The sequence below is a fragment of the Asterias amurensis genome, chromosome 12, assembly GCF_032118995.1.
Source record: "Asterias amurensis chromosome 12, ASM3211899v1".
Taxonomy (NCBI): domain Eukaryota; kingdom Metazoa; phylum Echinodermata; class Asteroidea; order Forcipulatida; family Asteriidae; genus Asterias; species Asterias amurensis.
In genome coordinates this window covers 5964740-5989382 of record NC_092659.1, presented here as the reverse complement: position 1 = coordinate 5989382, position 24643 = coordinate 5964740, and positions in this window count along the sequence as shown.

Sequence of the window (24643 nt, the reverse complement as noted above, 5' to 3'; positions counted from 1 at the left end):
GTCCGGGCTTTCTTTTCAAGGAATATATATTTTTTTCCATTTATCACCACGCGCCGTGTAAATCATGCATTAAATTCCCCAAATTTAGGGGTGTGTGTCGGGTCCACTCGCTGACCTCTAGACTCGCTTTGAAAATCCCCATAGCATTAAGTTTAATACGAGAGGAAAGCCCTTGATCATATCTATCGAATGGTGATAAACTTATGTAGATTGATCAAGTATTTGGGGTCGAATTGGCCAGTTGTAACTTGTGATTTGTTCTGTGCACAAAAATCCCATAGGGAGGCTTGTTGAGTTAGCTTCGGAGCAAAGCCGCCTACATGTCATTTTCGCTATCAAGAAGTATGCAAGCCGCCCAAAAACTTTAAAATTCGGATGCAGGGACATGCAAGGATGACTCAGGTACAAACCGCGTCTCTCTAGCATTTTTAGTTCCAGAACTATTCAAGAGCATAGCTGACAGTTTTTAAAAGTCCGGGCTTTCTTTTCAAGGAATATATAATTTTTTCCATTTATCACCACGCGCCGTGTAAATCATGCATTAAATTCCCCGAATTTAGGTGTGTGTGTCGGCTCCACTCGCTGACCTCTAGACTCGCTTTGAAAATCCCCACAACATTAAGTTTGATACGAGAGGAAAGCCCTTGATCATATCTATCGAATGGTGATAAACTTATGTAGATTGATCAAGTATTTCTGGTCGAATTGGCCAGTTGTAACTTGTGATTTGTTCTGTGCACAAAAATCCCATAGGGAGGCTTGTTGAGTTAGCTTCGGAGCAAAGCCGCCTACATGTCATTTTCGCTATCAAGAAGTATGCAAGCCGCCCAAAAACTTTGAAATTCGGATGCAGGGACATGCAAGGATGACTCAGGTACAAACCGCGTCTCTCTAGCATTTTTAGTTCCAGAATTATTCAAGAGCATAGCTGACAGTTTTTAAAAGTCCGGGCTTTCTTTTCAAGGAATATATATTTTTTTTCCATTTATCACCACGCGCCGTGTAAATCATGCATTAAATTCCCCGAATTTAGGGGTATGTGTCGGGTCCACTCGCTGACCTCTAGACTCGCTTTGAAAATCCCCACAACATTAAGTTTGATACGAGAGGAAAGCCCTTGATCATATCTATCGAATGGTGATAAACTTATGTAGATTGATCAAGTATTTGGGGTCGAATTGGCCAGTTGTAACTTGTGATTTGTTCTGTGCACAAAAATCCCATAGGGAGGCTTGTTGAGTTAGCTTCGGAGCAAAGCCGCCTACATGTCATTTTCGCTATCAAGAAGTATGCAAGCCGCCCAAAAACTTTGAAATTCGGATGCAGGGACATGCAAGGATGACTCAGGTACAAACCGCGTCTCTCTAGCATTTTTAGTTCCAGAATTATTCAAGAGCATAGCTGACAGTTTTTAAAAGTCCGGGCTTTCTTTTCAAGGAATATATATTTTTTTTCCATTTATCACCACGCGCCGTGTAAATCATGCATTAAATTCCCCGAATTTAGGGGTATGTGTCGGGTCCACTCGCTGACCTCTAGACTCGCTTTGAAAATCCCCACAACATTAAGTTTGATACGAGAGGAAAGCCCTTGATCATATCTATCGAATGGTGATAAACTTATGTAGATTGATCAAGTATTTGGGGTCGAATTGGCCAGTTGTAACTTGTGATTTGTTCTGTGCACAAAAATCCCATAGGGAGGCTTGTTGAGTTAGGTTCGGAGCAAAGCCGCCTACATGTCATTTTCGCTATCAAGAAGTATGCAAGCCGCCCAAAAACTTTGAAATTCGGATGCAGGGACATGCAAGGATGACTCAGGTACAAACCGCGTCTCTCTAGCATTTTTAGTTCCAGAATTATTCAAGAGCATAGCTGACAGTTTTTAAAAGTCCGGGCTTTCTTTTCAAGGAATATATAATTTTTTCCATTTATCACCACGCGCCGTGTAAATCATGCATTAAATTCCCCGAATTTAGGTGTGTGTGTCGGCTCCACTCGCTGACCTCTAGACTCGCTTTGAAAATCCCCACAACATTAAGTTTGATACGAGAGGAAAGCCCTTGATCATATCTATCGAATGGTGATAAACTTATGTAGATTGAGCAAGTATTTGGGGTCGAATTGGCCAGTTGTATCTTGTGATTTGTTCTGTGCACAAAAATCCCATAGGGAGGCTTGTTGAGTTAGCTTCGGAGCAAAGCCGCCTACATGTCATTTTCGCTATCAAGAAGTATGCAAGCCGCCCAAAAACTTTGAAATTCGGATGCAGGGACATGCAAGGATGACTCAGGTACAAACCGCGTCTCTCTAGCATTTTTAGTTCCAGAATTATTCAAGAGCATAGCTGACAGTTTTTAAAAGTCCGGGCTTTCTTTTCAAGGAATATATATTTTTTTCCATTTATCACCACGCGCCGTGTAAATCATGTATTAAATTCCCCAAATTTAGGGGTGTGTGTCGGGTCCACTCGCTGACCTCTAGCCTCGCTTTGAAAATCCCCACAGCATTAAGTTTAATACGAGAGGAAAGCCCTTGATCATATCTATCGAATGGTGCTAAACTTATTTAGATTGATCAAGTATTTCGGGTCGAATTGGCCAGTTGTAACTTGTGAGTTTTTCTGTGCACAAAAATCCCATAGGGAGGCTTGTTGAGTTAGCTTCGGAGCAAAGCCGCCTACATGTCATTTTCGCTATCAAGAAGTATGCAAGCCGCCCAAAAACTTTGAAATTCGGATGCAGGGACATGCAAGGATGACTCAGGTACAAACCGCGTCTCTCTAGCATTTTTAGTTCCAGAATTATTCAAGAGCATAGCTGACAGTTTTTAAAAGTCCGGGCTTTCTTTTCAAGGAATATATATTTTTTTTCCATTTATCACCACGCGCCGTGTAAATCATGCATTAAATTCCCCGAATTTAGGGGTATGTGTCGGGTCCACTCGCTGACCTCTAGACTCGCTTTGAAAATCCCCACAACATTAAGTTTGATACGAGAGGAAAGCCCTTGATCATATCTATCGAATGGTGATAAACTTATGTAGATTGATCAAGTATTTGGGGTCGAATTGGCCAGTTGTAACTTGTGATTTGTTCTGTGCACAAAAATCCCATAGGGAGGCTTGTTGAGTTAGCTTCGGAGCAAAGCCGCCTACATGTCATTTTCGCTATCAAGAAGTATGCAAGCCGCCCAAAAACTTTGAAATTCGGATGCAGGGACATGCAAGGATGACTCAGGTACAAACCGCGTCTCTCTAGCATTTTTAGTTCCAGAATTATTCAAGAGCATAGCTGACAGTTTTTAAAAGTCCGGGCTTTCTTTTCAAGGAATATATATTTTTTTTCCATTTATCACCACGCGCCGTGTAAATCATGCATTAAATTCCCCGAATTTAGGGGTATGTGTCGGGTCCACTCGCTGACCTCTAGACTCGCTTTGAAAATCCCCACAAACATTAAGTTTGATACGAGAGGAAAGCCCTTGATCATATCTATCGAATGGTGATAAACTTATGTAGATTGATCAAGTATTTGGGGTCGAATTGGCCAGTTGTAACTTGTGATTCGTTCTGTGCACAAAAATCCCATAGGGAGGCTTGTTGAGTTAGCTTCGGAGCAAAGCCGCCTACATGTCATTTTCGCTATCAAGAAGTATGCAAGCCGCCCAAAAACTTTGAAATTCGGATGCAGGGACATGCAAGGATGACTCAGGTACAAACCGCGTCTCTCTAGCATTTTTAGTTCCAGAATTATTCAAGAGCATAGCTGACAGTTTTTAAAAGTCCGGGCTTTCTTTTCAAGGAATATATATTTTTTTTCCATTTATCACCACGCGCCGTGTAAATCATGCATTAAATTCCCCGAATTTAGGGGTATGTGTCGGGTCCACTCGCTGACCTCTAGACTCGCTTTGAAAATCCCCACAACATTAAGTTTGATACGAGAGGAAAGCCCTTGATCATATCTATCGAATGGTGATAAACTTATGTAGATTGATCAAGTATTTCTGGTCGAATTGGCCAGTTGTAACTTGTGAGTTTTTCTGTGCACAAAAATCCCATAGGGAGGCTTGTTGAGTTAGCTTCGGAGCAAAGCCGCCTACATGTCATTTTCGCTATCAAGAAGTATGCAAGCCGCCCAAAAACTTTGAAATTCGGATGCAGGGACATGCAAGGATGACTCAGGTACAAACCGCGTCTCTCTAGCATTTTTAGTTCCAGAATTATTCAAGAGCATAGCTGACAGTTTTTAAAAGTCCGGGCTTTCTTTTCAAGGAATATATATTTTTTTTTCCATTTATCACCACGCGCCGGGTAAATCATGCATTAAATTCCCCGAATTTAGGGGTATGTGTCGGGTCCACTCGCTGACCTCTAGACTCGCTTTGAAAATCCCCACAACATTAAGTTTGATACGAGAGGAAAGCCCTTGATCATATCTATCGAATGGTGATAAACTTATGTAGATTGATCAAGTATTTGGGGTCGAATTGGCCAGTTGTAACTTGTGATTTGTTCTGTGCACAAAAATCCCATAGGGAGGCTTGTTGAGTTAGCTTCGGAGCAAAGCCGCCTACATGTCATTTTCGCTATCAAGAAGTATGCAAGCCGCCCAAAAACTTTGAAATTCGGATGCAGGGACATGCAAGGATGACTCAGGTACAAACCGCCTCTCTCTAGCATTTTTAGTTCCAGAATTATTCAAGAGCATAGCTGACAGTTTTTAAAAGTCCGGGCTTTCTTTTCAAGGAATATATATTTTTTTCCATTTATCACCACGCGCCGTGTAAATCATGCATTAAATTCCCCAAATTTAGGGGTGTGTGTCGGGTCCACTCGCTGACCTCTAGCCTCGCTTTGAAAATCCCCACAGCATTAAGTTTAATACGAGAGGAAAGCCCTTGATCATATCTATCGAATGGTGCTAAACTTATTTAGATTGATCAAGTATTACGGGTCGAATTGGCCAGTTGTAACTTGTGAGTTTTTCTGTGCACAAAAATCCCATAGGGAGGCTTGTTGAGTTAGCTTCGGAGCAAAGCCGCCTACATGTCATTTTCGCTATCAAGAAGTATGCAAGCCGCCCAAAAACTTTGAAATTCGGATGCAGGGACATGCAAGGATGACTCAGGTACAAACCGCGACTCTCTAGCATTTTTAGTTCCAGAATTATTCAAGAGCATAGCTGACAGTTTTTAAAAGTCCGGGCTTTCTTTTCAAGGAATATATATTTTTTTTCCATTTATCACCACGCGCCGGGTAAATCATGCATTAAATTCCCCGAATTTAGGGGTATGTGTCGGGTCCACTCGCTGACCTCTAGACTCGCTTTGAAAATCCCCACAACATTAAGTTTGATACGAGAGGAAAGCCCTTGATCATATCTATCGAATGGTGATAAACTTATGTAGATTGATCAAGTATTTGGGGTCGAATTGGCCAGTTGTAACTTGTGATTTGTTCTGTGCACAAAAATCCCATAGGGAGGCTTGTTGAGTTAGCTTCGGAGCAAAGCCGCCTACATGTCATTTTCGCTATCAAGAAGTATGCAAGCCGCCCAAAAACTTTGAAATTCGGATGCAGGGACATGCAAGGATGACTCAGGTACAAACCGCGTCTCTCTAGCATTTTTAGTTCCAGAATTATTCAAGAGCATAGCTGACAGTTTTTAAAAGTCCGGGCTTTCTTTTCAAGGAATATATATTTTTTTTCCATTTATCACCACGCGCCGTGTAAATCATGCATTAAATTCCCCGAATTTAGGGGTATGTGTCGGGTCCACTCGCTGACCTCTAGACTCGCTTTGAAAATCCCCACAACATTAAGTTTGATACGAGAGGAAAGCCCTTGATCATATCTATCGAATGGTGATAAACTTATGTAGATTGATCAAGTATTTGGGGTCGAATTGGCCAGTTGTAACTTGTGATTTGTTCTGTGCACAAAAATCCCATAGGGAGGTATGTTGAGTTAGCTTCGGAGCAAAGCCGCCTACATGTCATGTTCGCTATCAAGAAGTATGCAAGCCGCCCAAAAACTTTGAAATTCGGATGCAGGGACATGCAAGGATGACTCAGGTACAAACCGCGTCTCTCTAGCATTTTTAGTTCCAGAATTATTCAAGAGCATAGCTGACAGTTTTTAAAAGTCCGGGCTTTCTTTTCAAGGAATATATTTTTTTTTTCCATTTATCACCACGCGCCGTGTAAATCATGCATTAAATTCCCCGAATTTAGGTGTGTGTGTCGGGTCCACTCGCTGACCTCTAGACTCGCTTTGAAAATCCCCACAACATTAAGTTTGATACGAGAGGAAAGCCCTTGATCATATCTATCGAATGGTGATAAACTTATGTAGATTGATCAAGTATTTCTGGTCGAATTGGCCAGTTGTAACTTGTGATTTGTTCTGTGCACAAAAATCCCATAGGGAGGCTTGTTGAGTTAGCTTCGGAGCAAAGCCGCCTACATGTCATTTTCGCTATCAAGAAGTATGCAAGCCGCCCAAAAACTTTGAAATTCGGATGCAGGGACATGCAAGGATGACTCAGGTACAAACCGCGTCTCTCTAGCATTTTTAGTTCCAGAATTATTCAAGAGTATAGCTGACAGCATTAAGTTTAATACGAGAGGAAAGCCCTTGATCATATCTATCGAATGGTGCTAAACTTATTTAGATTGATCAAGTATTTCGGGTCGAATTGGCCAGTTGTAACTTGTGAGTTTTTCTGTGCACAAAAATCCCATAGGGAGGCTTGTTGAGTTAGCTTCGGAGCAAAGCCGCCTACATGTCATTTTCGCTATCAAGAAGTATGCAAGCCGCCCAAAAACTTTGAAATTCGGATGCAGGGACATGCAAGGATGACTCAGGTACAAACCGCGTCTCTCTAGCATTTTTAGTTCCAGAATTATTCAAGAGCATAGCTGACAGTTTTTAAAAGTCCGGGCTTTCTTTTCAAGGAATATATATTTTTTTTCCATTTATCACCACGCGCCGGGTAAATCATGCATTAAATTCCCCGAATTTAGGGGTATGTGTCGGGTCCACTCGCTGACCTCTAGACTCGCTTTGAAAATCCCCACAACATTAAGTTTGATACGAGAGGAAAGCCCTTGATCATATCTATCGAATGGTGCTAAACTTATGTAGATTGATCAAGTATTTGGGGTCGAATTGGCCAGTTGTAACTTGTGAGTTTTTCTGTGCACAAAAATCCCATAGGGAGGCTTGTTGAGTTAGCTTCGGAGCAAAGCAGCCTACATGTCATTTTCGCTATCAAGAAGTATGCAAGCCGCCCAAAAACTTTGAAATTCGGATGCAGGGACATGCAAGGATGACTCAGGTACAAACCGCGTCTCTCTAGCATTTTTAGTTCCAGAATTATTCAAGAGCATAGCTGACAGTTTTTAAAAGTCCGGGCTTTCTTTTCAAGGAATATATAATTTTTTCCATTTATCACCACGCGCCGTGTAAATCATGCATTAAATTCCCCGAATTTAGGGGTGTGTGTCGGGTCCACTCGCTGACCTCTAGCCTCGCTTTGAAAATCCCCACAACATTAAGTTTGATACGAGAGGAAAGCCCTTGATCATATCTATCGAATGGTGCTAAACTTATGTAGATCGATCAAGTATTTGGGGTCGAATTGGCCAGTTGTAACTTGTGATTTGTTCTGTGCACAAAAATCCCATAGGGAGGCTTGTTGAGTTAGCTTCGGAGCAAAGCCGCCTACATGTCATTTTCGCTATCAAGAAGTATGCAAGCCGCCCAAAAACTTTGAAATTCGGATGCAGGGACATGCAAGGATGACTCAGGTACAAACCGCGTCTCTCTAGCATTTTTAGTTCCAGAATTATTCAAGAGCATAGCTGACAGTTTTTAAAAGTCCGGGCTTTCTTTTCAAGGAATATATATTTTTTTCCATTTATCACCACGCGCCGTGTAAATCATGCATTAAATTCCCCAAATTTAGGGGTGTGTGTCGGGTCCACTCGCTGACCTCTAGACTCGCTTTGAAAATCCCCACAACATTAAGTTTGATACGAGAGGAAAGCCCTTGATCATATCTATCGAATGGTGATAAACTTATGTAGATTGATCAAGTATTTCTGGTCGAATTGGCCAGTTGTAACTTGTGATTTGTTCTGTGCACAAAAATCCCATAGGGAGGCTTGTTGAGTTAGCTTCGGAGCAAAGCCGCCTACATGTCATTTTCGCTATCAAGAAGTATGCAAGCCGCCCAAAAACTTTGAAATTCGGATGCAGGGACATGCAAGGATGACTCAGGTACAAACCGCGTCTCTCTAGCATTTTTAGTTCCAGAATTATTCAAGAGTATAGCTGACAGCATTAAGTTTAATACGAGAGGAAAGCCCTTGATCATATCTATCGAATGGTGCTAAACTTATTTAGATTGATCAAGTATTTCGGGTCGAATTGGCCAGTTGTAACTTGTGAGTTTTTCTGTGCACAAAAATCCCATAGGGAGGCTTGTTGAGTTAGCTTCGGAGCAAAGCCGCCTACATGTCATTTTCGCTATCAAGAAGTATGCAAGCCGCCCAAAAACTTTGAAATTCGGATGCAGGGACATGCAAGGATGACTCAGGTACAAACCGCGTCTCTCTAGCATTTTTAGTTCCAGAATTATTCAAGAGCATAGCTGACAGTTTTTAAAAGTCCGGGCTTTCTTTTCAAGGAATATATTTTTTTTTTCCATTTATCACCACGCGCCGGGTAAATCATGCATTAAATTCCCCGAATTTAGGGGTATGTGTCGGGTCCACTCGCTGACCTCTAGACTCGCTTTGAAAATCCCCACAACATTAAGTTTGATACGAGAGGAAAGCCCTTGATCATATCTATCGAATGGTGATAAACTTATGTAGATTGATCAAGTATTTGGGGTCGAATTGGCCAGTTGTAACTTGTGATTTGTTCTGTGCACAAAAATCCCATAGGGAGGCTTGTTGAGTTAGCTTCGGAGCAAAGCCGCCTACATGTCATTTTCGCTATCAAGAAGTATGCAAGCCGCCCAAAAACTTTGAAATTCGGATGCAGGGACATGCAAGGATGACTCAGGTACAAACCGCGTCTCTCTAGCATTTTTAGTTCCAGAATTATTCAAGAGCATAGCTGACAGTTTTTAAAAGTCCGGGCTTTCTTTTCAAGGAATATATATTTTTTTTCCATTTATCACCACGCGCCGTGTAAATCATGCATTAAATTCCCCGAATTTAGGGGTATGTGTCGGGTCCACTCGCTGACCTCTAGACTCGCTTTGAAAATCCCCACAACATTAAGTTTGATACGAGAGGAAAGCCCTTGATCATATCTATCGAATGGTGCTAAACTTATGTAGATTGATCAAGTATTTGGGGTCGAATTGGCCAGTTGTAACTTGTGAGTTTTTCTGTGCACAAAAATCCCATAGGGAGGCTTGTTGAGTTAGCTTCGGAGCAAAGCAGCCTACATGTCATTTTCGCCATCAAGAAGTATGCAAGCCGCCCAAAAACTTTGAAATTCGGATGCAGGGACATGCAAGGATGACTCAGGTACAAACCGCGTCTCTCTAGCATTTTTAGTTCCAGAATTATTCAAGAGCATAGCTGACAGTTTTTAAAAGTCCGGGCTTTCTTTTCAAGGAATATATAATTTTTTCCATTTATCACCACGCGCCGTGTAAATCATGCATTAAATTCCCCGAATTTAGGGGTGTGTGTCGGGTCCACTCGCTGACCTCTAGCCTCGCTTTGAAAATCCCCACAACATTAAGTTTGATACGAGAGGAAAGCCCTTGATCATATCTATCGAATGGTGCTAAACTTATGTAGATTGATCAAGTATTTGGGGTCGAATTGGCCAGTTGTAACTTGTGATTTGTTCTGTGCACAAAAATCCCATAGGGAGGCTTGTTGAGTTAGCTTCGGAGCAAAGCCGCCTACATGTCATTTTCGCTATCAAGAAGTATGCAAGCCGCCCAAAAACTTTGAAATTCGGATGCAGGGACATGCAAGGATGACTCAGGTACAAACCGCGTCTCTCTAGCATTTTTAGTTCCAGAATTATTCAAGAGCATAGCTGACAGTTTTTAAAAGTCCGGGCTTTCTTTTCAAGGAATATATATTTTTTTCCATTTATCACCACGCGCCGTGTAAATCATGCATTAAATTCCCCAAATTTAGGGGTGTGTGTCGGGTCCACTCGCTGACCTCTAGACTCGCTTTGAAAATCCCCACAACATTAAGTTTGATACGAGAGGAAAGCCCTTGATCATATCTATCGAATGGTGATAAACTTATGTAGATTGATCAAGTATTTCTGGTCGAATTGGCCAGTTGTAACTTGTGATTTGTTCTGTGCACAAAAATCCCATAGGGAGGCTTGTTGAGTTAGCTTCGGAGCAAAGCCGCCTACATGTCATTTTCGCTATAAAGAAGTATGCAAGCCGCCCAAAAACTTTAAAATTCGGATGCAGGGACATGCAAGGATGACTCAGGTACAAACCGCGTCTCTCTAGCATTTTTAGTTCCAGAATTATTCAAGAGCATAGCTGACAGTTTTTAAAAGTCCGGGCTTTCTTTTCAAGGAATATATATTTTTTTCCATTTATCACCACGCGCCGTGTAAATCATGCATTAAATTCCCCGAATTTAGGGGTGTGTGTCGGGTCCACTCGCTGACCTCTAGACTCGCTTTGAAAATCCCCACAACATTAAGTTTGATACGAGAGGAAAGCCCTTGATCATATCTATCGAATGGTGCTAAACTTATGTAGATTGATCAAGTATTTGGGGTCGAATTGGCCAGTTGTAACTTGTGATTTGTTCTGTGCACAAAAATCCCATAGGGAGGCTTGTTGAGTTAGCTTCGGAGCAAAGCCGCCTAGATGTCATTTTCGCTATCAAGAAGTATGCAAGCCGCCCAAAAACTTTGAAATTCTGATGCAGGGACATGCAAGGATGACTCAGGTACAAACCGCGTCTCTCTAGCATTTTTAGTTCCAGAATTATTCAAGAGCATAGCTGACAGTTTTTAAAAGTCCGGGCTTTCTTTTCAAGGAATATATATTTTTTTCCATTTATCACCACGCGCCGTGTAAATCATGCATTAAGTTCCCCAAATTTAGGGGTGTGTGTCGGGTCCACTCGCTGACCTCTAGCCTCGCTTTGAAAATCCCCACAACATTAAGTTTGATACGAGAGGAAAGCCCTTGATCATATCTATCGAATGGTGATAAACTTATGTAGATTGATCAAGTATTTCTGGTCGAATTGGCCAGTTGTAACTTGTGATTTGTTCTGTGCACAAAAATCCCATAGGGAGGCTTGTTGAGTTAGCTTCGGAGCAAAGCCGCCTACATGTCATTTTCGCTATAAAGAAGTATGCAAGCCGCCCAAAAACTTTGAAATTCGGATGCAGGGACATGCAAGGATGACTCAGGTACAAACCGCGTCTCTCTAGCATTTTTAGTTCCAGAATTATTCAAGAGCATAGCTGACAGTTTTTAAAAGTCCGGGCTTTCTTTTCAAGGAATATATATTTTTTTCCATTTATCACCACGCGCCGTGTAAATCATGCATTAAATTCCCCGAATTTAGGGGTGTGTGTCGGGTCCACTCGCTGACCTCTAGACTCGCTTTGAAAATCCCCACAACATTAAGTTTGATACGAGAGGAAAGCCCTTGATCATATCTATCGAATGGTGCTAAACTTATGTAGATTGATCAAGTATTTGGGGTCGAATTGGCCAGTTGTAACTTGTGATTTGTTCTGTGCACAAAAATCCCATAGGGAGGCTTGTTGAGTTAGCTTCGGAGCAAAGCCGCCTAGATGTCATTTTCGCTATCAAGAAGTATGCAAGCCGCCCAAAAACTTTGAAATTCTGATGCAGGGACATGCAAGGATGACTCAGGTACAAACCGCGTCTCTCTAGCATTTTTAGTTCCAGAATTATTCAAGAGCATAGCTGACAGTTTTTAAAAGTCCGGGCTTTCTTTTCAAGGAATATATATTTTTTTCCATTTATCACCACGCGCCGTGTAAATCATGCATTAAGTTCCCCAAATTTAGGGGTGTGTGTCGGGTCCACTCGCTGACCTCTAGCCTCGCTTTGAAAATCCCCACAGCATTAAGTTTAATACGAGAGGAAAGCCCTTGATCATATCTATCGAATGGTGCTAAACTTATTTAGATTGATCAAGTATTTCGGGTCGAATTGGCCAGTTGTAACTTGTGAGTTTTTCTGTGCACAAACATCCCATAGGGAGGCTTGTTGAGTTAGCTTCGGAGCAAAGCCGCCTACATGTCATTTTCGCTATCAAGAAGTATGCAAGCCGCCCAAAAACTTTGAAATTCGGCTGCAGGGACATGCAAGGATGACTCAGGTACAAACCGCGTCTCTCTAGCATTTTTAGTTCCAGAATTATTCAAGAGCATAGCTGACAGTTTTTAAAAGTCCGGGCTTTCTTTTCAAGGAATATATAATTTTTTCCATTTATCACCACGCGCCGTGTAAATCATGCATTAAATTCCCCGAATTTAGGGGTTTGTGTCGGGTCCACTCGCTGACCTCTAGACTCGCTTTGAAAATCCCCATAACATTAAGTTTGATACGAGAGGAAAGCCCTTGATCATATCTATCGAATGGTGCTAAACTTATGTAGATTGATCAAGTATTTGGGGTCGAATTGGCCAGTTGTAACTTGTGATTTGTTCTGTGCACAAAAATCCCATAGGGAGGCTTGTTGAGTTAGCTTCGGAGCAAAGCCGCCTACATGTCATTTTCGCTATCAAGAAGTATGCAAGCCGCCCAAAAACTTTGAAATTCGCATGCAGGGACATGCAAGGATGACTCAGGTACAAACCGCGTCTCTCTAGCATTTTTAGTTCCTGAATTATTCAAGAGCATAGCTGACAGTTTTTAAAAGTCCGGGCTTTCTTTTCAAGGAATATATATTTTTTTCCATTTATCACCACGCGCCGTGTAAATCATGCATTAAATTCCCCAAATTTAGGGGTGTGTGTCGGGTCCACTCGCTGACCTCTAGCCTCGCTTTGAAAATCCCCACAGCATTAAGGATAATACGAGAGGAAAGCCCTTGATCATATCTATCGAATGGTGCTAAACTTATTTAGATTGATCAAGTATTTGGGGTCGAATTGGCCAGTTGTAACTTGTGATTTGTTCTGTGCACAAAAATCCCATAGGGAGGCTTGTTGAGTTAGCTTCGGAGCAAAGCCGCCTAGATGTCATTTTCGCTATCAAGAAGTATGCAAGCCGCCCAAAAACTTTGAAATTCTGATGCAGGGACATGCAAGGATGACTCAGGTACAAACCGCGTCTCTGTAGCATTTTTAGTTCCAGAATTATTCAAGAGCATAGCTGACAGTTTTTAAAAGTCCGGGCTTTCTTTTCAAGGAATATATATTTTTTTCCATTTATCACCACGCGCCGTGTAAATCATGCATTAAATTCCCCAAATTTAGGGGTGTGTGTCGGGTCCACTCGCTGACCTCTAGCCTCGCTTTGAAAATCCCCACAGCATTAAGTTTAATACGAGAGGAAAGCCCTTGATCATATCTATCGAATGGTGCTAAACTTATTTAGATTGATCAAGTATTTCGGGTCGAATTGGCCAGTTGTAACTTGTGAGTTTTTCTGTGCACAAACATCCCATAGGGAGGCTTGTTGAGTTAGCTTCGGAGCAAAGCCGCCTACATGTCATTTTCGCTATCAAGAAGTATGCAAGCCGCCCAAAAACTTTGAAATTCGGATGCAGGGACATGCAAGGATGACTCAGGTACAAACCGCGTCTCTCTAGCATTTTTAGTTCCAGAATTATTCAAGAGCATAGCTGACAGTTTTTAAAAGTCCGGGCTTTCTTTTCAAGGAATATATATTTTTTTCCATTTATCACCACGCGCCGTGTAAATCATGCATTAAATTCCCCAAATTTAGGGGTGTGTGTCGGGTCCACTCGCTGACCTCTAGCCTCGCTTTGAAAATCCCCACAGCATTAAGTTTAATACGAGAGGAAAGCCCTTGATCATATCTATCGAATGGTGCTAAACTTATTTAGATTGATCAAGTATTTCGGGTCGAATTGGCCAGTTGTAACTTGTGAGTTTTTCTGTGCACAAACATCCCATAGGGAGGTCTGTTGAGTTAGCTTCGGAGCAAAGCCGCCTACATGTCATTTTCGCTATCAAGAAGTATGCAAGCCGCCCAAAAACTTTGAAATTCGGATGCAGGGACATGCAAGGATGACTCAGGTACAAACCGCGTCTCTCTAGCATTTTTAGTTCCAGAATTATTCAAGAGCATAGCTGACAGTTTTTAAAAGTCCGGGCTTTCTTTTCAAGGAATATATAATTTTTTCCATTTATCACCACGCGCCGTGTAAATCATGCATTAAATTCCCCGAATTTAGGGGTTTGTGTCGGGTCCACTCGCTGACCTCTAGACTCGCTTTGAAAATCCCCACAACATTAAGTTTGATACGAGAGGAAAGCCCTTGATCATATCTATCGAATGGTGCTAAACTTATGTAGATTGATCAAGTATTTGGGGTCGAATTGGCCAGTTGTAACTTGTGATTTGTTCTGTGCACAAAAATCCCATAGGGAGGCTTGTTGAGTTAGCTTCGGAGCAAAGCCGCCTACATGTCATTTTCGCTATCAAGAAGTATGCAAGCCGCCCAAAAACTTTGAAATTCGCATGCAGGGACATGCAAGGATGACTCAGGTACAAACCGCGTCTCTCTAGCATTTTTAGTTCCTGAATTATTCAAGAGCATAGCTGACAGTTTTTAAAAGTCCGGGCTTTCTTTTCAAGGAATATATATTTTTTTCCATTTATCACCACGCGCCGTGTAAATCATGCATTAAATTCCCCAAATTTAGGGGTGTGTGTCGGGTCCACTCGCTGACCTCTAGCCTCGCTTTGAAAATCCCCACAGCATTAAGGATAATACGAGAGGAAAGCCCTTGATCATATCTATCGAATGGTGCTAAACTTATTTAGATTGATCAAGTATTTGGGGTCGAATTGGCCAGTTGTAACTTGTGATTTTTTCTGTGCACAAAAATCCCATAGGGAGGCTTGTTGAGTTAGCTTCGGAGCAAAGCCGCCTAGATGTCATTTTCGCTATCAAGAAGTATGCAAGCCGCCCAAAAACTTTGAAATTCTGATGCAGGGACATGCAATGATGACTCAGGTACAAACCGCGTCTCTGTAGCATTTTTAGTTCCAGAATTATTCAAGAGCATAGCTGACAGTTTTTAAAAGTCCGGGCTTTCTTTTCAAGGAATATATATTTTTTTCCATTTATCACCACGCGCCGTGTAAACCATGCATTAAATTCCCCAAATTTAGGGGTGTGTGTCGGGTCCACTCGCTGACCTCTAGCCTCGCTTTGAAAATCCCCACAGCATTAAGTTTAATACGAGAGGAAAGCCCTTGATCATATCTATCGAATGGTGCTAAACTTATTTAGATTGATCAAGTATTTCGGGTCGAATTGGCCAGTTGTAACTTGTGAGTTTTTCTGTGCACAAACATCCCATAGGGAGGCTTGTTGAGTTAGCTTCGGAGCAAAGCCGCCTACATGTCATTTTCGCTATCAAGAAGTATGCAAGCCGCCCAAAAACTTTGAAATTCGGATGCAGGGACATGCAAGGATGACTCAGGTACAAACCGCGTCTCTCTAGCATTTTTAGTTCCAGAATTATTCAAGAGCATAGCTGACAGTTTTTAAAAGTCCGGGCTTTCTTTTCAAGGAATATATAATTTTTTCCATTTATCACCACGCGCCGTGTAAATCATGCATTAAATTCCCCGAATTTAGGGGTGTGTATCGGGTCCACTCGCTGACCTCTAGACTCGCTTTGAAAATCCCCACAACATTAAGTTTGATACGAGAGGAAAGCCCTTGATCATATCTATCGAATGGTGCTAAACTTATGTAGATTGATCAAGTATTTGGGGTCGAATTGGCCAGTTGTAACTTGTGATTTGTTCTGTGCACAAAAATCCCATAGGGAGGCTTGTTGAGTTAGCTTCGGAGCAAAGCCGCCTACATGTCATTTTCGCTATCAAGAAGTATGCAAGCCGCCCAAAAACTTTGAAATTCGCATGCAGGGACATGCAAGGATGACTCAGGTACAAACCGCGTCTCTCTAGCATTTTTAGTTCCAGAATTATTCAAGAGCATAGCTGACAGTTTTTAAAAGTCCGGGCTTTCTTTTCAAGGAATATATATTTTTTTCCATTTATCACCACGCGCCGTGTAAACCATGCATTAAATTCCCCAAATTTAGGGGTGTGTGTCGGGTCCACTCGCTGACCTCTAGCCTCGCTTTGAAAATCCCCACAGCATTAAGTTTAATACGAGAGGAAAGCCCTTGATCATATCTATCGAATGGTGCTAAACTTATTTAGATTGATCAAGTATTTCGGGTCGAATTGGCCAGTTGTAACTTGTGAGTTTTTCTGTGCACAAAAATCCCATAGGGAGGCTTGTTGAGTTAGCTTCGGAGCAAAGCCGCCTACATGTCATTTTCGCTATCAAGAAGTATGGAAGCCGCCCAAAAACTTTGAAATTCGGATGCAGGGACATGCAAGGATGACTCAGGTACAAACCGCGTCTCTCTAGCATTTTTAGTTCCAGAATTATTCAAGAGCATAGCTGACAGTTTTTAAAAGTCCGGGCTTTCTTTTCAAGGAATATATAATTTTTTCCATTTATCACCACGCGCCGTGTAAATCATGCATTAAATTCCCCGAATTTAGGGGTTTGTGTCGGGTCCACTCGCTGACCTTTAGACTCGCTTTGAAAATCCCCACAACATTAAGTTTGATACGAGAGGAAAGCCCTTGATCATATCTATCGAATGGTGCTAAACTTATGTAGATTGATCAAGTATTTGGGGTCGAATTGGCCAGTTGTAACTTGTGATTTGTTCTGTGCACAAAAATCCCATAGGGAGGCTTGTTGAGTTAGCTTCGGAGCAAAGCCGCCTACATGTCATTTTCGCTATCAAGAAGTATGCAAGCCGCCCAAAAACTTTGAAATTCGCATGCAGGGACATGCAAGGATGACTCAGGTACAAACCGCGTCTCTTTAGCATTTTTAGTTCCTGAATTATTCAAGAGCATAGCTGACAGTTTTTAAAAGTCCGGGCTTTCTTTTCAAGGAATATATATTTTTTTCCATTTATCACCACGCGCCGTGTAAATCATGCATTAAATTCCCCAAATTTAGGGGTGTGTGTCGGGTCCACTCGCTGACCTCTAGCCTCGCTTTGAAAATCCCCACAGCATTAAGGATAATACGAGAGGAAAGCCCTTGATCATATCTATCGAATGGTGCTAAACTTATGTAGATTGATCAAGTATTTGGGGTCGAATTGGCCAGTTGTAACTTGTGATTTGTTCTGTGCACAAAAATCCCATAGGGAGGCTTGTTGAGTTAGCTTCGGAGCAAAGCCGCCTACATGTCATTTTCGCTATCAAGAAGTATGCAAGCCGCCCAAAAACTTTGAAATTCGCATGCAGGGACATGCAAGGATGACTCAGGTACAAACCGCGTCTCTCTAGCATTTTTAGTTCCAGAATTATTCAAGAGCATAGCTGACAGTTTTTAAAAGTCCGGGCTTTCTTTTCAAGGAATATATATTTTTTTCCATTTATCACCACGCGCCGTGTAAATCATGCATTAAATTCCCCAAATTTAGAGTGTGTGTCGGGTCCACTCGCTGACCTCTAGCCTCGCTTTGAAAATCCCCACAGCATTAAGTTTAATACGAGAGGAAAGCCCTTGATCATATCTATCGAATGGTGCTAAACTTATTTAGATTGATCAAGTATTTCGGGTCGAATTGGCCAGTTGTAACTTGTGAGTTTTTCTGTGCACAAAAATCCCATAGGGAGGCTTGTTGAGTTAGCTTCGGAGCAAAGCCGCCTACATGTCATTTTCGCTATCAAGAAGTATGGAAGCCGCCCAAAAACTTTGAAATTCGGATGCAGGGACATGCAAGGATGACTCAGGTACAAACCGCGTCTCTCTAGCATTTTTAGTTCCAGAATTATTCAAAAGCATAGCTGACAGTTTTTAAAAGTCCGGGCTTTCTTTTCAAGGAATATATATTTTTTTTCCATTTATCACCACGCGCCGTGTAAATCATGCATTAAATTCCCAGAATTTAGGGGTATGTGTCGGGTCCACTCGCTGACCTCTAGACTCGCTTTGAAAATCCCCACAACATTAAGTTTGATACGAGAGGAAAGCCCTTGATCATATCTATCGAATGGTGCTAAACTTATGTAGATTGATCAAGTATTTGGGGTCGAATTGGCCAGTTGTAACTTGTGATTTGTTCTGTGCACAAAAATCCCATAGGGAGGCTTGTTGAGTTAGCTTCGGAGCAAAGCCGCCTACATGTCATTTTCGCTATCAAGAAGTATGCAAGCCGCCCAAAAACTTTGAAATTCGGATGCAGGGACATGCAAGGATGACTCAGGTACAAACTGCGTCTCTCTAGCATTTTTAGTTCCAGAATTATTCAAGAGCATAGCTGACAGTTTTTAAAAGTCCGGGCTTTCTTTTCAAGGAATATATATTTTTTTCCATTTATCACCACGCGCCGTGTAAATCATGCATTAAATTCCCCGAATTTAGGGGTGTGTGTCGGGTCCACTCGCTGACCTCTAGACTCGCTTTGAAAATCCCCACAACATTAAGTTTGATACGAGAGGAAAGCCCTTGATCATATCTATCGAATGGTGCTAAACTTTTTTAGATTGATCAAGTATTTCGGGTCGAATTGGCCAGTTGTAACTTGTGATTTGTTCTGTGCACAAAAATCCCATAGGGAGGCTTGTTGAGTTAGCTTCGGAGCAAAGCCGCCTACATGTCATTTTCGCTATCAAGAAGTATGCAAGCCGCCCAAAAACTTTGAAATTCGGATGCAGGGACATGCAAGGATGACTCAGGTACAAACCGCGTCTCTCTAGCATTTTTAGTTCCAGAATTATTCAAGAGCATAGCTGACAGTTTTTAAAAGTCCGGGCTTTCTTTTCAAGGAATATATTTTTTGTTTCCATTTATCACCACGCGCCGTGTAAATCATGCATTAAATTCCCCGAATTTAGGGGTATGTGTCGGGTCCACTCGCTGACCTCTAGACTCGCTTTGAAAATCCCCACAACATTAAGTTTGATACGAGAGGAAAGCCTTTGATCATATCTATCGAATGGTGATAAACTTATGTAGATTGATCAAGTATTTCTGGTCGAATTGGCCAGTTGTAACTTGTGATTTGTTCTGTGCACAAAAATCCCATAGGGAGGCTTGTTGAGTTAGCTTCGGAGCAAAGCCGCCTACATGTCATTTTCGCTATCAAGAAGTATGCAAGCCGCACAAAAACTTTGAAATTCGGATGCAGGGACATGCAAGGATGACTCAGGTACAAACCGCGTCTCTCTAGCATTTTTAGTTCCAGAATTATTCAAGAGCATAGCTGACAGTTTTTAAAAGTCCGGGCTTTCTTTTCAAGGAATATATATTTTTTTCCATTTATCACCACGCGCCGTGTAAATCATGCATTAAATTCCCCGAATTTAGGGGTGTGTGTCGGGTCCACTCGCTGACCTCTAGACTCGCTTTGAAAATCCCCACAACATTAAGTTTGATACGAGAGGAAAGCCCTCGATCATATCTATCGAATGGTGCTAAACTTATGTAGATTGATCAAGTATTTGGGGTCGAATTGGCCAGTTGTAACTTGTGATTTGTTCTGTGCACAAAAATCCCATAGGGAGGCTTGTTGAGTTAGCTTCGGAGCAAAGCCGCCTAGATGTCATTTTCGCTATCAAGAAGTATGCAAGCCGCCCAAAAACTTTGAAATTCGCATGCAGGGACATGCAAGGATGACTCAGGTACAAACCGCGTCTCTCTAGCATTTTTAGTTCCAGAATTATTCAAGAGCACAGCTGACAGTTTTTAAAAGTCCGGGCTTTCTTTTCAAGGAATATATATTTTTTTCCATTTATCACCACGCGCCGTGTAAATCATGCATTAAATTCCCCAAATTTAGGGGTGTGTATCGGGTCCACTCGCTGACCTCTAGCCTCGCTTTGAAAATCCCCACAGCATTAAGTTTAATACGAGAGGAAAGCCCTTGATCATATCTATCGAATGGTGCTAAACTTTTTTAGATTGATCAAGTATTTCGGGTCGAATTGGCCAGTTGTAACTTGTGATTTGTTCTGTGCACAAAAATCCCATAGGGAGGCTTGTTGAGTTAGCTTCGGAGCAAAGCCGCCTACATGTCATTTTCGCTATCAAGAAGTATGCAAGCCGCCCAAAAACTTTGAAATTCGGATGCAGGGACATGCAAGGATGACTCAGGTACAAACCGCGTCTCTCTAGCATTTTTAGTTCCAGAATTATTCAAGAGCATAGCTGACAGTTTTTAAAAGTCCGGGCTTTCTTTTCAAGGAATATATTTTTTTTTTCCATTTATCACCACGCGCCGTGTAAATCATGCATTAAATTCCCCGAATTTAGGGGTATGTGTCGGGTCCACTCGCTGACCTCTAGACTCGCTTTGAAAATCCCCACAACATTAAGTTTGATACGAGAGGAAAGCCTTTGATCATATCTATCGAATGGTGATAAACTTATGTAGATTGATCAAGTATTTCTGGTCGAATTGGCCAGTTGTAACTTGTGATTTGTTCTGTGCACAAAAATCCCATAGGGAGGCTTGTTGAGTTAGCTTCGGAGCAAAGCCGCCTACATGTCATTTTCGCTATCAAGAAGTATGCAAGCCGCCCAAAAACTTTGAAATTCGGATGCAGGGACATGCAAGGATGACTCAGGTACAAACTGCGTCTCTCTAGCATTTTTAGTTCCAGAATTATTCAAGAGCATAGCTGACAGTTTTTAAAAGTCCGGGCTTTCTTTTCAAGGAATATATATTTTTTTCCATTTATCACCACGCGCCGTGTAAATCATGCATTAAATTCCCCGAATTTAGGGGTGTGTGTCGGGTCCACTCGCTGACCTCTAGACTCGCTTTGAAAATCCCCACAACATTAAGTTTGATACGAGAGGAAAGCCCTTGATCATATCTATCGAATGGTGCTAAACTTTTTTAGATTGATCAAGTATTTCGGGTCGAATTGGCCAGTTGTAACTTGTGATTTGTTCTGTGCACAAAAATCCCATAGGGAGGCTTGTTGAGTTAGCTTCGGAGCAAAGCCGCCTACATGTCATTTTCGCTATCAAGAAGTATGCAAGCCGCCCAAAAACTTTGAAATTCGGATGCAGGGACATGCAAGGATGACTCAGGTACAAACCGCGTCTCTCTAGCATTTTTAGTTCCAGAATTATTCAAGAGCATAGCTGACAGTTTTTAAAAGTCCGGGCTTTCTTTTCAAGGAATATATTTTTTGTTTCCATTTATCACCACGCGCCGTGTAAATCATGCATTAAATTCCCCGAATTTAGGGGTATGTGTCGGGTCCACTCGCTGACCTCTAGACTCGCTTTGAAAATCCCCACAACATTAAGTTTGATACGAGAGGAAAGCCTTTGATCATATCTATCGAATGGTGATAAACTTATGTAGATTGATCAAGTATTTCTGGTCGAATTGGCCAGTTGTAACTTGTGATTTGTTCTGTGCACAAAAATCCCATAGGGAGGCTTGTTGAGTTAGCTTCGGAGCAAAGCCGCCTACATGTCATTTTCGCTATCAAGAAGTATGCAAGCCGCACAAAAACTTTGAAATTCGGATGCAGGGACATGCAAGGATGACTCAGGTACAAACCGCGTCTCTCTAGCATTTTTAGTTCCAGAATTATTCAAGAGCATAGCTGACAGTTTTTAAAAGTCCGGGCTTTCTTTTCAAGGAATATATATTTTTTTCCATTTATCACCACGCGCCGTGTAAATCATGCATTAAATTCCCCGAATTTAGGGGTGTGTGTCGGGTCCACTCGCTGACCTCTAGACTCGCTTTGAAAATCCCCACAACATTAAGTTTGATACGAGAGGAAAGCCCTCGATCATATCTATCGAATGGTGCTAAACTTATGTAGATTGATCAAGTATTTGGGGTCGAATTGGCCAGTTGTAACTTGTGATTTGTTCTGTGCACAAAAATCCCATAGGGAGGCTTGTTGAGTTAGCTTCGGAGCAAAGCCGCCTAGATGTCATTTTCGCTATCAAGAAGTATGCAAGCCGCCCAAAAACTTTGAAATTCGCATGCAGGGACATGCAAGGATGACTCAGGTACAAACCGCGTCTCTCTAGCATTTTTAGTTCCAGAATTATTCAAGAGCACAGCTGACAGTTTTTAAAAGTCCGGGCTTTCTTTTCAAGGAATATATATTTTTTTCCATTTATCACCACGCGCCGTGTAAATCATGCATTAAATTCCCCAAATTTAGGGGTGTGTATCGGGTCCACTCGCTGACCTCTAGCCTCGCTTTGAAAATCCCCACAGCATTAAGTTTAATACGAGAGGAAAGCCCTTGATCATATCTATCGAATGGTGCTAAACTTTTTTAGATTGATCAAGTATTTCGGGTCGAATTGGCCAGTTGTAACTTGTGATTTGTTCTGTGCACAAAAATCCCATAGGGAGGCTTGTTGAGTTAGCTTCGGAGCAAAGCCGCCTACATGTCATTTTCGCTATCAAGAAGTATGCAAGCCGCCCAAAAACTTTGAAATTCGGATGCAGGGACATGCAAGGATGACTCAGGTACAAACCGCGTCTCTCTAGCATTTTTAGTTCCAGAATTATTCAAGAGCATAGCTGACAGTTTTTAAAAGTCCGGGCTTTCTTTTCAAGGAATATATTTTTTTTTTCCATTTATCACCACGCGCCGTGTAAATCATGCATTAAATTCCCCGAATTTAGGGGTATGTGTCGGGTCCACTCGCTGACCTCTAGACTCGCTTTGAAAATCCCCACAACATTAAGTTTGATACGAGAGGAAAGCCTTTGATCATATCTATCGAATGGTGATAAACTTATGTAGATTGATCAAGTATTTCTGGTCGAATTGGCCAGTTGTAACTTGTGATTTGTTCTGTGCACAAAAATCCCATAGGGAGGCTTGTTGAGTTAGCTTCGGAGCAAAGCCGCCTACATGTCATTTTCGCTATCAAGAAGTATGCAAGCCGCCCAAAAACTTTGAAATTCGGATGCAGGGACATGCAAGGATGACTCAGGTACAAACCGCGTCTCTCTAGCATTTTTAGTTCCAGAATTATTCAAGAGCATAGCTGACAGTTTTTAAAAGTCCGGGCTTTCTTTTCAAGGAATATATATTTTTTTCCATTTATCACCACGCGCCGTGTAAATCATGCATTAAATTCCCCGAATTTAGGGGTGTGTGTCGGGTCCACTCGCTGACCTCTAGACTCGCTTTGAAAATCCCCACAACATTAAGTTTGATACGAGAGGAAAGCCCTCGATCATATCTATCGAATGGTGCTAAACTTATGTAGATTGATCAAGTATTTGGGGTCGAATTGGCCAGTTGTAACTTGTGATTTGTTCTGTGCACAAAAATCCCATAGGGAGGCTTGTTGAGTAAGCTTCGGAGCAAAGCCGCCTAGATGTCATTTTCGCTATCAAGAAGTATGCAAGCCGCCCAAAAACTTTGAAATTCTGATGCAGGGACATGCAAGGATGACTCAGGTACAAACCGCGTCTCTCTAGCATTTTTAGTTCCAGAATTATTCAAGAGCACAGCTGACAGTTTTTAAAAGTCCGGGCTTTCTTTTCAAGGAATATATATTTTTTTCCATTTATCACCACGCGCCGTGTAAATCATGCATTAAATTCCCCAAATTTAGGGGTGTGTGTCGGGTCCACTCGCTGACCTCTAGCCTCGCTTTGAAAATCCCCACAGCATTAAGTTTAATACGAGAGGAAAGCCCTTGATCATATCTATCGAATGGTGCTAAACTTATTTAGATTGATCAAGTATTTCGGGTCGAATTGGCCAGTTGTAACTTGTGATTTGTTCTGTGCACAAAAATCCCATAGGGAGGCTTGTTGAGTTAGCTTCGGAGCAAAGCCGCCTACATGTCATTTTCGCTATCAAGAAGTATGCAAGCCGCCCAAAAACTTTGAAATTCGGATGCAGGGACATGCAAGGATGACTCAGGTACAAACCGCGTCTCTCTAGCATTTTTAGTTCCAGAATTATTCAAGAGCATAGCTGACAGTTTTTAAAAGTCCGGGCTTTCTTTTCAAGGAATATATAATTTTTTCCATTTATCACCACGCGCCGTGTAAATCATGCATTAAATTCCCCGAATTTAGGGGTGTGTGTCGGGTCCACTCGCTGACCTCTAAACTCGCCTTGAAAATCCCCACAACGTTAAGTTTGATACGAGAGGAAAGCCCTTGATCATATCTATCGAATGGTGATAAACTTATGTAGATTGATCAAGTATTTGGGGTCGAATTGGCCAGTTGTAACTTGTGAGTTTTTCTGTGCACAAAAATCCCATAGGGAGGCTTGTTGAGTTAGCTTCGGAGCAAAGCCGCCTACATGTCATTTTCGCTATCAAGAAGTATGGAAGCCGCCCAAAAACTTTGAAATTCGGATGCAGGGACAT